Raw genomic sequence first — 11,792 nt, 5'->3', positions numbered from 1 at the left:
GCAAGGGGCAGCATGCCTGAATTCCTTAGCTAGATTCATGTATCTCCCGGTGATCTCTGATTGAGTAGCCACTTTGCTGCTAAAGAAGGCAATTCAACACAGTGGTTAAATAAACATGATTTGTAAGCAGATAGACCTGGATTTAAGTCCCAGCTCTGCCATTTACAAACTGTGTGGCTTTGGTTAAGTTACTTACAGTTTCTGTCTCCATTTCCTCATCTATAAAATGGAATAATAACATCTCCACTCAGGGTCATTGTGAGGTTTGAGTGCAAAGGGCTGAGAAGTGCCTGACACAGCAGGTGATATGTATGTGGTGCCTGTTCTTTTAAAACATTTAAAAATATGGAATGCTTCACGAATTTGCATGTCATCTTTGCACAGGGGTCATGCTAATCCTGTCTGTATTGTTCCAATTTTAGTCTATGTGCTGCTAAGTGAGCACTGGTGCCTATTCTTATAAGACACTACCGTGTGTGTGTGTGTGTGTGTGTGTGTGTGTGTGTGTGTGTGTGATTTGAAAGAAACAAGCCTGAAGAAACAGAGGCAGTGTAGGCAGTACAGGCAGGGAATTTCTGGTGAAAAAGTAACTATTAAAACCTAGAGAAGGAGAGATCACCACAGACAAGGCAGGTCAGAGGGGAATTCTTTGCAGAAGAGGTGACTGAGCTACCTGAGTATCTGAGGTATGTTATTGGACATGCCAGCAGGGTACCCACCACCTGATTGTGGGTTGGCAGAATGCCTTAGACCAGCTTTTAAGAAAGGCTGTTTTAGCCTGGGAAGGAGGCCTGGGCTGCCAGTGTCCTGTGTTAAGGCTTGGCAGCCTCTCCAGATGGAGAGTTTTGTTGGCATGCCACACTCTGAGTGGAGCATTTGTTTCACAGGTAATCCAGTACCAACAAAAGTGAGGCTGCCTAAAATGACAAAAAAAAAAAAAAAAAGAACAAAGAAAAAGAGATACATTTTGGATGAGTTACATGCAGTTAATGGATTTTCCTGCTCTGTTCTCTCCTTTCAAATGACCTACCTTCACTGAGATATAATGATTGCCCACTCTATGAACTTCTTACATTAAAAAGTCTTTATTAGAAATTCAAAAATTTACAAAATTGGACATAATACTACAAGGAACCCTTGGGTACCTATCACCCAGCCACAAAATAAACTCATGGCCACTTTAGTTTCATTTATACTCCCTCTGCCAGAGTACTTAAAACGCATCCCCCAAATCATTTCATTTCACCTGTAAATATTTATGTATGTCTTTCTAAAAGATAAGAAGTTTTAAAAAGAACAATCTTAATATCATTATTATAAGGAAAAATTAGAAAATTCTTAGTATCATCAAATATCCAGTTAGTGCTCAAATTTCCACAATTGTCTCCTATTTTTTTTCCAGTTGAATTAGGATCTAAATAAGATTCACACATTGCAAGTGGTTGATATTTCTTTTGGTCTCTTTGATTTATAGATTTCCCTGCCCTCTTTTCATTCCATTGCAATTAGTTTATTGAAGAGACTAGGTCATTTTCTACTTTCCAGACAGGACTGCACCACTGTGGTGTCACCTACCTTGCTCCTGTATCCCTTATATTTCCTATAAAATGGCAGCTAGATCTACTGACTTGGTCTGATTCAGATTTATTTGTTTATTTTCAAGGCTACATTGTTGTGTGCTTCCACCAGCCAGCACTTAATGACTGGTTGTCTCCTTTGTGATATAACAGCCATTGGTAATCATTACCCAGAACCATGATTTCATTTGGGGGTTTGCAAAATGGTGGCATTCTAACTCTATCATTTTTCCTCATTTATTACGTGAGCTATTTCTATAAAGAACTGTTTCCTTATCAACTATGTGGTTAACTTATGATATAGTTTAATCAGGAAAAAACAGGTTAAATGATTGATTCTTCCCCTACACTTACCAGTGTTCAGAATTAGTGGGTTGGTTTCCTTATATCCTCCAGTGGTGACCAATGAGGCTTTTCGTTTTATAGGGGCTCATGAATTTAAACATACTCCATGTGTTTCAACCATTGCAGTTATTGTTTTCTTGGATGCTAAGGTTTTGCCGTTTCTGGTCAGTGAGTAGGATCTTCTTTCCCGAGTTGCTTCCTAAGTTCTGACACAACCATGACTTCAGTTGCCGTTGACAGATTCCTTGCTTTTTGGGAAGAAAAGATGTCCAACCTTGGAAATGAAAATATTTCTTAAAGAGAAAATATGCTGTAAGTTTATACTGATATTTTCAATTAAACTTTAGGATTACCGGGCTTTGCTTAACTTCTGTGATTTTATTTTGAATCTTTTCCTTTTATGCTAAGAATCTTGATTCTTAATGACAACAGCATTATTGCTTATTTGCTTTACCCCATTTTTAACACACACATATATTCATATAAAATCAATATCAAATATATGATCAGTGAAAATATTATTATATCAAACAATATCAAATATATGGTTAGAGAAAATATTATTATTATTGCAGTTCTTAGGCATATCCTACTAGAGACATATAGTTGAATTACTGTATTTTCAAACCATTTAAAATAACACACCTCTGCATGATTAAGCTATGAACTCAATGTGCAATTAGGGTCCTTTATTTTATTTTGCCCTTGATTTTAGGAATTGCCTTTTTCATTCTGATTTAACATTTTCATGGTTCTAAAGTTGAATCTAAAAAACAAGGTATTATTCAGAGAAGTCCAGCTTCTATCCCAAACTCACCTCTCTTTTTTCTCCTTTCCCTTTAGACAACAATTTTATTTACTTTATGGTTTATCCTTCCATAATTGTTTACATAAGCAAAACCACACATGAATACATATATACTCTCTTAGTTAGATGGTAGCTTATTATATACACTTTAGTCCACCTTTTTTTTTTTCCCCACTTAGCATTACATTCTGGAGATCATGGCATAACAATGTATAGATATTCCACATTCCTTTCTATAGTTGCATGGTACTTCACTATCTGAATGTATTATAGTTTATTCAACTAGGCCCCTATTGATGGACATTTGGGTTTTTGCTGTTACAAAAAAAATGTGGTCACGTTTTTGTGTTTCTGTCAGTGTTTCTTTAGGAGAGAGTCCTACAAATAGGCTTCCTGGGTCAGAGTGCCTGTGTTATTTTGCTAGATATTACTAATTCCCCTTCATAGTGTTGGTACCTTTTTTCATTCCTTTCAGCAATGATGGGAGTGCCTATTTTCTCAAAGCTGGAACAAAAGAGAATTTATCCATCTTTTGGATATTTGCCACTCTGTTAGGTGAAAAATGGTATATTAGTATACTTTAAGCTTGCCTTTTATTATGTGCACAATCAAGATCTTTTCATATAAATAGGAGGCATTTGTATTTAGTTTTCTGTGATTTGTCTGTGCATATCTCCAGTCTTTTTTTTTCTCTATAGGATTATTGGTCTCTCATTCTTTTTAAAATTCTTTATATATTGGAAATATTAACTCTTTATCTATTATAAAAGTTGAAAAATTTCCCCCAGTTTGTTATTTGTCTCTTTCCTTTCCTTATGGTGTTTTCTTACTATGTAAGTAAGCAATTTTTTTTCTTATTTTCATGTAATAAAATTCATTAATCTTTTCCTTTATGGCTCCTAGATATTGAGTCAGAGGTAGGAAAGTTCCCCCTCACACCTGGATTGTAGAATAATTCAGACTTGTATGGATTCATTTAATACATTTAACTTTCTCATCCTCTTGGAATTTGTCTTGGTATACCATGTGGGGAATGAATACAATTTTATCTTTTTACACATGGCTATTCAGTTAGCCCATACCTTTGATTAAAAAGAACATCATTTCCCCCACTAATTTGAGATTCTGCCTTCACAGTATACTAAATTTCCAAATACAATTAGATCTATTTCTGGATTTTCTATTTTCTTTTATTGGTCTATGCATGTAACACCACCACACTCTTTTAGTTAGCAACATTATAATATGTTTTAAAGTCTGATGAGGCTATCCCTTTCTTACTTCTCTCTTTTTTTCCCAGCTGTTTTTTAAAAAATTTTTTTCAGGATTTTCCTCTCTTGGCTATTCTTGCTTATCTGTTCTTCCAAATGAATTTTATAATAAACTTATCTAGCTCCAGAAAGAAATTTAGTCATATTTTTATTGGATTATATTAAATTTATGAGTTATATTAAATTAAATTTTATGAATTAGCTTAGGGAGACCTGAAATCTTTGATATTGAGTCTTCTTATCCAAGAATATGGTATATCTTTCTATTCATGCAAGGTTATTTTTGTGTATTTTTGAACTGTTTTATAGTGTTTCTTCATAGAGGTTTTGGGCATTTCTTGTTAAATTTATGCTGTCACATTTAATTTTATTTGGCTTTCACAGAGAGGGTTTTCTTTTCCAATATAAACTGATTTTTGTTTATATATATGAAAACTTGATTTTTGTAGATTGATTTTATAACCTATTTCACTGAATTTTTTTGTTTGTAGTCATTTTCTGTGGGTTCCTTTGGGTTTTCTAGATGCATACTTATATAATTCTTAGCTCCTGTAATATGATGGATAATACAAATGGATTTTAGAGTATTGAATCCACTCTACTTGGTCATGATGAATATTTTGATGTGCTGTTGGAATCTGTTTGTTAATTATTTAATATATTTATTGATATTTAGAAGTGATATTGGTCTATAGTTTCCTTTTGTTGATGCAATCTTTTCAGATCGAGATTGAAGTTGTACTCACTTCATAAAATAACTTAGAAATAGAATTTCCCTGAGAAACAATCTGGACCGGGTACATTTTTGAGGGAAAGCTCTTTTCATACTTCCTCTATTTCTTCTGTGGTATTTTATATGTTTAGACTTTCTGTCTCCACTGGGGTTGATTTTGACAAGTTGTGTTTGTCTAGAAAATTATCCGCTTCATTTACTTTTCTAAATTTATGTGCAAAGAATTATATAAAGTAGATTCTTATCATTTTTTTAAAAAGTGTGCAGTTTTGATGGTTATTTCCTCCTTGTCATTTCTAATTTTATGTATATGGTACACCCCCCACCCCTGCCTTTTTTCCCACAATTATATTAGCTAATGGGTTCTTTTATTATGCTCTTTTTTCAAATAATTAACTTTTGGATGTATTTATTAGTTCTATGTTTTTCTGTTTCTAACTCGTATCTTTTTTTTCTTTTCCATTATGGTTAATTACAAGATTTTAAATATAGTTCCCTGTGCTATACCATAGGACCTTGTTGTTTATCCATTCTAAATGTAATAGTTTGCATCTACTAACCCCAAACTCCCAGTCCATCCCCCCTAACACCCCCTCCTTCGCAACCACAAGTGTGTTCTCTATGTCTGTCAGTCTGTTTCTGTTTTGTAAGTTCATTTGTATCATATTTTCAATTCCACATATAAGTGATATCATATGGTATTTGTCTTTCTCTTTGTGACTTACTTCACTTAGTATGATAATCTCTAGGTCCATCCATGTTGCTGCAAATGACGCTATTTCATATTTTTATGGCTGAGTAATATTCCATTGTATATAGGTACCACATTTTCTTTATCCATTCATCTGTCAATGGACATTTAGGTGGTTTCCATGTCTTGGCTATTGTAAATAGTGCTGCAGTGAACATTGGGGTGCATGTACCTTTTCGAATTAGTAACTCACATCTGTTTTGAGATATAATTTACTTACTGTAAAATGTATTATGGGTACAATTTGATGATTCTGACAAATTTATACACCAAGACAACAAAACACCAAACAAGATAGAAAACAATTCCATCACACTAGAAAGTTTCTTCTTTCTCCTTTCTGGACAACTTTCTATGCCACCCCAGAGATAAAAATATTCTTTTTTTAAATTATATTTATTTATTTTTATTTGGCTGCAATGGGTCTTAGTTGTGGCACGTGGGATCTTCGTTGCCGTGTGCGGGATCTTCGTTGAGGCATGTGGGATCTTTTAGTTGCGGCATGCCAACACTTAGTTGTGGCGTGTGGGATCTAGTTCCCTGACCAGGGGTTAAACCCAGGTCCCCTGAATTGGGAGCATGGAGTCTTAGCCACTGGACCACCAGGGAAGTCCCAACAATTTTCTAATATTTATCACTATAGTTTAGTTTTGCAAGTTCTCAAACATCTTACATGGGATCATACAGTATGTACTATTTTGTGTCTGACTTGTTATACTTAATATATTTTTGAGACATACATTCTTGAGTGTATCAGTAATATGTTTTAAAAAAATTTCTGAGTAGCATTCCACAGTTTTTATAGCACAGTTCATGCATCTGTCTGTTGATGATTTTGGTTTGTTCCAGTTTGGGCTATAAAGAAAAGCTGCTGTAAATATTTTTGCACAAGTCTTTTTGTGGACACATGGTTTTATTTTTCTTGGCTGAATACCTAGAAGTAGAATAGTTGGCTCATAAGGTAGGTGTATGCTAAACCGTATAAAAAACAGGTTATTCCGCTTCTGGCTATTTATCCTAAGGAAATGAATACATTAACTCAAAAAGATATCTGCACCCCCATGTTCATTACAGCATTATTTACAATAGCCAAGACATGGAAGCAACCTAAGTGTCCACCAATGAATGAATGGATAAAGAAAATGTAATATGTATATCTATATATATATATACAATGAAATATTATTTATCCATAAAAAGAAGGAAATCTTGCCATTTGTGACAACATGAATGGACCTTGAGGGCATTATACTAAGTGAAATAAGTCAGAGAAAGACAAATTCTGTATGATCTCACATATATGTGGAGTCTAAAAACAAAACAAAACAAAAAACTAAACTCATAGATACAGAGAACAGATTGGTGGGGGGAGGGGTTTGGGTTGGGCAAAAAGTACAAACTTCCAGTTATAAAATAACTAAGTCCTGGGAATGTAATATGCAGCATGGTGACCATAGTTAATAATACTGTATTGTTTACTTGAAAGTTGCTAAGAGAGTACATCTTAAAAGTTCTCATCACAAGAAAAAAAGATTTGTAACTATGCTGACATATGTTAACTAGACTTATTGTGGTGATCATTTAGCAATATACACAAATACCAAGTCTTTATGTTGTACACTAGAAACTAATATAATGTTATATGTCAATTATACCTCAAGGAAAAATATGAGGAAGCTAAAAAAAAATTTTTTTTTAGAAAGGAAGCAGGCAATTATTTTTCCAAAGTGTGGTACCATTAACAATCCACCAACATATGAATGTTCCAGTTGCTCTAAATCCTCACCGACGATTAGTATTATTGGTCTTTTAAATTTTAGCCATTCTGGTGGGTGTGGAGTGATATCTCATTATGGTTTTATTTTTAATTTCTTTGATCACTAATGTTGAGCATCTTTTCATGGTGCTCATTAGCCATTTATATCTTCTTTTGTGAAGTGCTTTTGAAGCATTTGCCCTTTTTATTGAGTTTTTGGTATTTTTATTATTGATTTATAAGAGTTCTTTATATATTTGGATACAATTTCTTTGTCAGATATATGTTTTGCAAATATTTTCTCTTAGTCTGTGACTTACCTTTTCCTTAATTCTATTTTTTGATGAGCAGATGTTATTAATTTTGGTGAAGCCCAATTTATTTTTTCTTTTATATATAATGCATTTTGTGTCCTCTCTAGAAAAATTTTCCCCTACCCCAAGTTCATAAGGATATTCTCCTATGTTTTCTTCTAGTTTTGTTGTTTCCGTATTTACATTTAAGTCTATTTTCTATCTTGAATTAATTGTTGTATATAGTGGAGGTGTTTGTTTTTGCTTTTTTAGCATGCATATCCAGTTGTTTTATTCCTTGGAAGGGCTTTTCTTTCCCCATTGGACTGCCTTAGCATCTTTGTTGAAGATCAATTGTCTATACATGCATGGGTCTATTTCCATTTTCTCTAGTCTGTTCCACTGATCTGTTTGTTTATCCTTACACCAGTACTACACCACCTTGATTACTTTAACTTTAAAGTAAGTTTTGAAACCAGGCAATGAAAGTTCTATGACTTTATTTATTTATTTAATAATTTTATTTATTTATTTATTTTTGGCTGCACTGGGTCTTCATTGCTGCGTGTGGGCTTTCTCTAGTTGCAGCAAGTTGGGGCTACTCTTCATTGTGGTACCCCAGCTTCTCATTGCAGTGGCTTCTCTTGTTGTGAAGCATGGGCTCTAGGCATGCGGGCTTCAGTAGTTGTGGCACATGAGCTCAGTAGTTGTGGCTCTCGGGGTCTAGAGTTCAAGCTTAGTAGTTGTGGCACATGGGCTTAGTTGCTCCGTGGCATGTGGGATCTTCCTGGACCGGGGGTCGAACCCATGTCCCCTGCATTGGCAGGCGGATTCTTAATCACTGTGCCACCAGGAAAGTCCCAGTCCTATGAGTTTAAAAAAAAAAAACTTAACATGACTGTTGTGGTTATTCCATATCATTTGCATTTCCATTTAAATCTTAGAATCAGTTTGTCAATTTCTATAAAAAAGCTTTCTGAGATTTTTTGGGGGGTGAGTTGTGTTAGTTTGATAGGGCTGCCATAATAAAATACCACAGACTGGGTGGCTTAAACTACAGAAATTTATATTCTCACAGTTCTGAAGGCTGGAGATCCAAGATCAGAGAGTCAGCAGGTTTACTCTCTCCTTGGCTTGCAGATGGCCGCCTTCACGCTGTGTCTTCATATGGTCTTTCCTCTGTGCATGAGCATCCCTGGTGTCTCTTTGTGTGTCCAAATTTCCTCTTTGTATAAGGACACCAGTCAGATTAGATTAGGGCTCACTCTAAGGACTTTATTTTTACCTAATCACCTCTTAAACGGCCCCATCTCCAGATACAGTCACCTTCTGAGGTACTGATGGTTAGGGCTTCGACATATGAATTTTGGGTGGGACACAATTCAGCTCATAACAAGATTGTATTGGATCTATATATCAATTTTGAAACAATTGACATCTTCACAATATTGAGTTTTCCAATCCAAGAACATGTTCTATCTCTCCATATATCTTAGTCTTCTTTAATTTCCTAGAGATATCTCACAGGTTTCAGTGTAGAGGGCTTGCATATATTTTGTTAAATTTACCCCTAAAATTTTCTGTTTTTTTTGTTGCTGTTGTAAGTGATATTTAAATGTTTTTTCAGTCATTTGTGATTAGTATATAGAAATGCAATTACTTTTTGTATATCGACCATGTATCCTGAAATCTTGTTAAATTCCCTTATTATAGTAGACATCTTTGACTTATTTCTGATCTTAGAGGAAAAGTGTTCCATGTTTTGCCAATAAGTATGTGGTTAATTTTAGATTTTTCGTAGATATCCTATAACATCCTCAGTGGTTATGAAAGTATATCTTTCAGATTTCCAAGTGTGGGAAGCTTAAAGACTGACAGCCCCAGCAGCTGCATTCTGAAACCCATAGCTTTGTGCAGATGCCACACTTCCCAAAGCCTTCTCCCAGCCAATGCCTAGGAGATGTGGGGTTCCTCTGGTGGGAGACATTGGCCTGAGGACTCCAGGATGGCTTTACCCAACTCTCTCAAAACTGCACTGGAGTTTCAGATACTTCTGCACCATCTGCCTTCTTCCTTCCTCCTTCACCTGAGCTTGGATTCATATCATGATCTGACAAGTCTCTCATCCTCTTTCAGGCCTCCTCATTTCCTCTAATAAATCTTTTGCATGTCTAATCCTATCTTGGTGTCTGCTTCTCAGAGGACCCATACTTACACAAAGACTGAGGAATTCCTCTTCTATTCCTAGTTTGCTGAGAGGTGTCTTTTTTTCCTTTAGTCATGAATATGTATTGAATTTTGTGAAAAGATTTTTCTGCATTTACTAAAATGATCATATGATTTTTTTTTTCTGTTACACTGATTGCTTTTTAAAAGTTAAGCCAACCTTGCATTCCTGAGATAAACACTAGTTGGTCATGAAGTTTTATCCTTCTTACATATTGTTGAATCTTAGTTGCAATATTTTCAAGGGTTTTATATCTATATTCATGGGAGATATTGATCTGTAATGTCTAGTGTCTTCCTAAGGTTTGGGTACCAAAATTATTCTGATCTCATAAAATTACTTTGGAAGAGTTCTTTCCTCCTCTATTTTTCTAAAAGCATTTTGTAAGATTGGCATTATTTCTTTTAAATGTTTTGATAGAATTCACCAGGGCAGCCAGCTGTGCCTGGGGTTTTCTTTGTTTTCTTTTCTGCATTTTTAGTCTTTATTTCTGGCATACTTTATTGTCTGTGGGGACATAATTCTGCTCACTATTCTCTTTTTATCTTAAAATAACTTTGTGTGGGATTCAAACACAATCCTTTTTTGTTGTTCATGCTTAAAGGGCATGAGTTCTCCTATTCACTTTAGAGGGGAGGGTGGGCCAGGGTCATTTTCCTAGCTTCATAGCTCTCGAGTTCACTATGCTGTTGTTATTTCCAAGTGTTCAAATGTGTGGCCTTATATATTCTAAAACCTGTTGGCTCAGTCACAGTCCCCCAGCTTTATCAGGAACCTTTCTTTCCTTTTCCCATAATGCTTTGTCCTAGATAAATTAGATTCTACTCCCAGTAATTTCTACTCAGTGTTGACCTTTGTCTTGGAAGGGAGCTCTTGTTAGTTCTAAGAGTTCATAGAACCTAGACTGTTCCAGCATCCTCTCTGATCTCATGCTCATAACCTGAAACCTGCAAGGCACCTGCCATTATGGCTGTTTCCCCCAGATTGTGTTCCCCTTCCCTTGGGAGTATCCACTGATAATTTTGGGTTCTCTGAATCTCAAGTTCAATATAAATCCCTTTGTCTCTCCTTTGCCTCCCTCTGCACACTTGCTGATGCCACATGGTCTTGGTGGTATTTGTGGTTTTCCCTCAACTGTTCATATTTTAGGGCTGGTGTAGGTTCTTGTTTTGCTGTATTGTCTGCAGAATTTTGATTTTGCTATCTTAGTCTCTCTGTCTGTTGTGTGGGGTGATTCAAAAAGATAAAAAATTTATAACACCATTGCTACCACCTTCCTAGAATCCCTGAATGTCTCTGGAAATTTCATGGTGGAGGTGGGGGTGAAGATATCCAATTATATGCCCCCCTGGGAGATTAAACAATATGTACAAGTCACCAAGAGTCCTATTTGATTTTGAAAATGTTACCACTCTTGTGAGAAACTACAAAAGACCTTTAGAATTGATGGTGGCAAGCCCAGGACACTAAAATTAATACTTGTGAAATAAAAGTGGGAAGAAAAATAAGAAGCTTCTTGTTGAGTTCTTCTTGGTACCAGGTGTTGTGCGAAGTCTTTAACATGAATTTTCTTAATTAAGTCTCTAAACCACCTTATAAGGCAGGTACTATTAGCACCCCTACTTTATCACTTTTGTCACTATGTATTATCATAAGGCAGATAGTATCACCCCTACTTTACAGCGTTGAAAATGAGACATAGAGTGGTTTGTAACTTTTCCACAGTCACACATATCTCCCAGACTTCAAAGGTGGTGCTCGTAGCCCGTCTACCATACCACCTCCCTCCTATTTGTGTATATACACCAGTGGGGAATGGAGCTCAGAGTGTCAGGGGATTACCCTCATGTAGGGAATCACTGTCAAGTAGGTGTCTAAACTCTTGCTTGACTTGTGGGAAGGGCACCACATGCCTAGCCTTAATGACTTGTCTTGAGGATACAAGGCCCACCCTCCTTTCCCCTGCAAAAAGGAAAACTTTTGAAGGAATACTGTAAGAAACTGCAACTCAATAGTCCAATGGCAGGAAGA

At 35.6% G+C, this 11,792-nt stretch overlaps 1 non-coding gene across 1 annotated transcript; it reads right to left on the bottom strand.

The window, feature by feature from the left end:
- Positions 1 to 339: 339 nt before the first annotated feature.
- Positions 340 to 445, bottom strand: LOC133100208 (U6 spliceosomal RNA). The gene has a single exon (XR_009702446.1). It is a non-coding gene; the product is annotated as a U6 spliceosomal RNA (small nuclear RNA).
- Between the last annotated feature and the right edge of the window lie 11,347 nt (positions 446 to 11,792).

Source organism: Eubalaena glacialis, chromosome 10 (assembly GCF_028564815.1).
Source record: "Eubalaena glacialis isolate mEubGla1 chromosome 10, mEubGla1.1.hap2.+ XY, whole genome shotgun sequence".
In the NCBI taxonomy this organism is placed as follows: domain Eukaryota; kingdom Metazoa; phylum Chordata; class Mammalia; order Artiodactyla; family Balaenidae; genus Eubalaena; species Eubalaena glacialis.
This window is presented reverse-complemented; position numbering and strand designations above follow the sequence as displayed.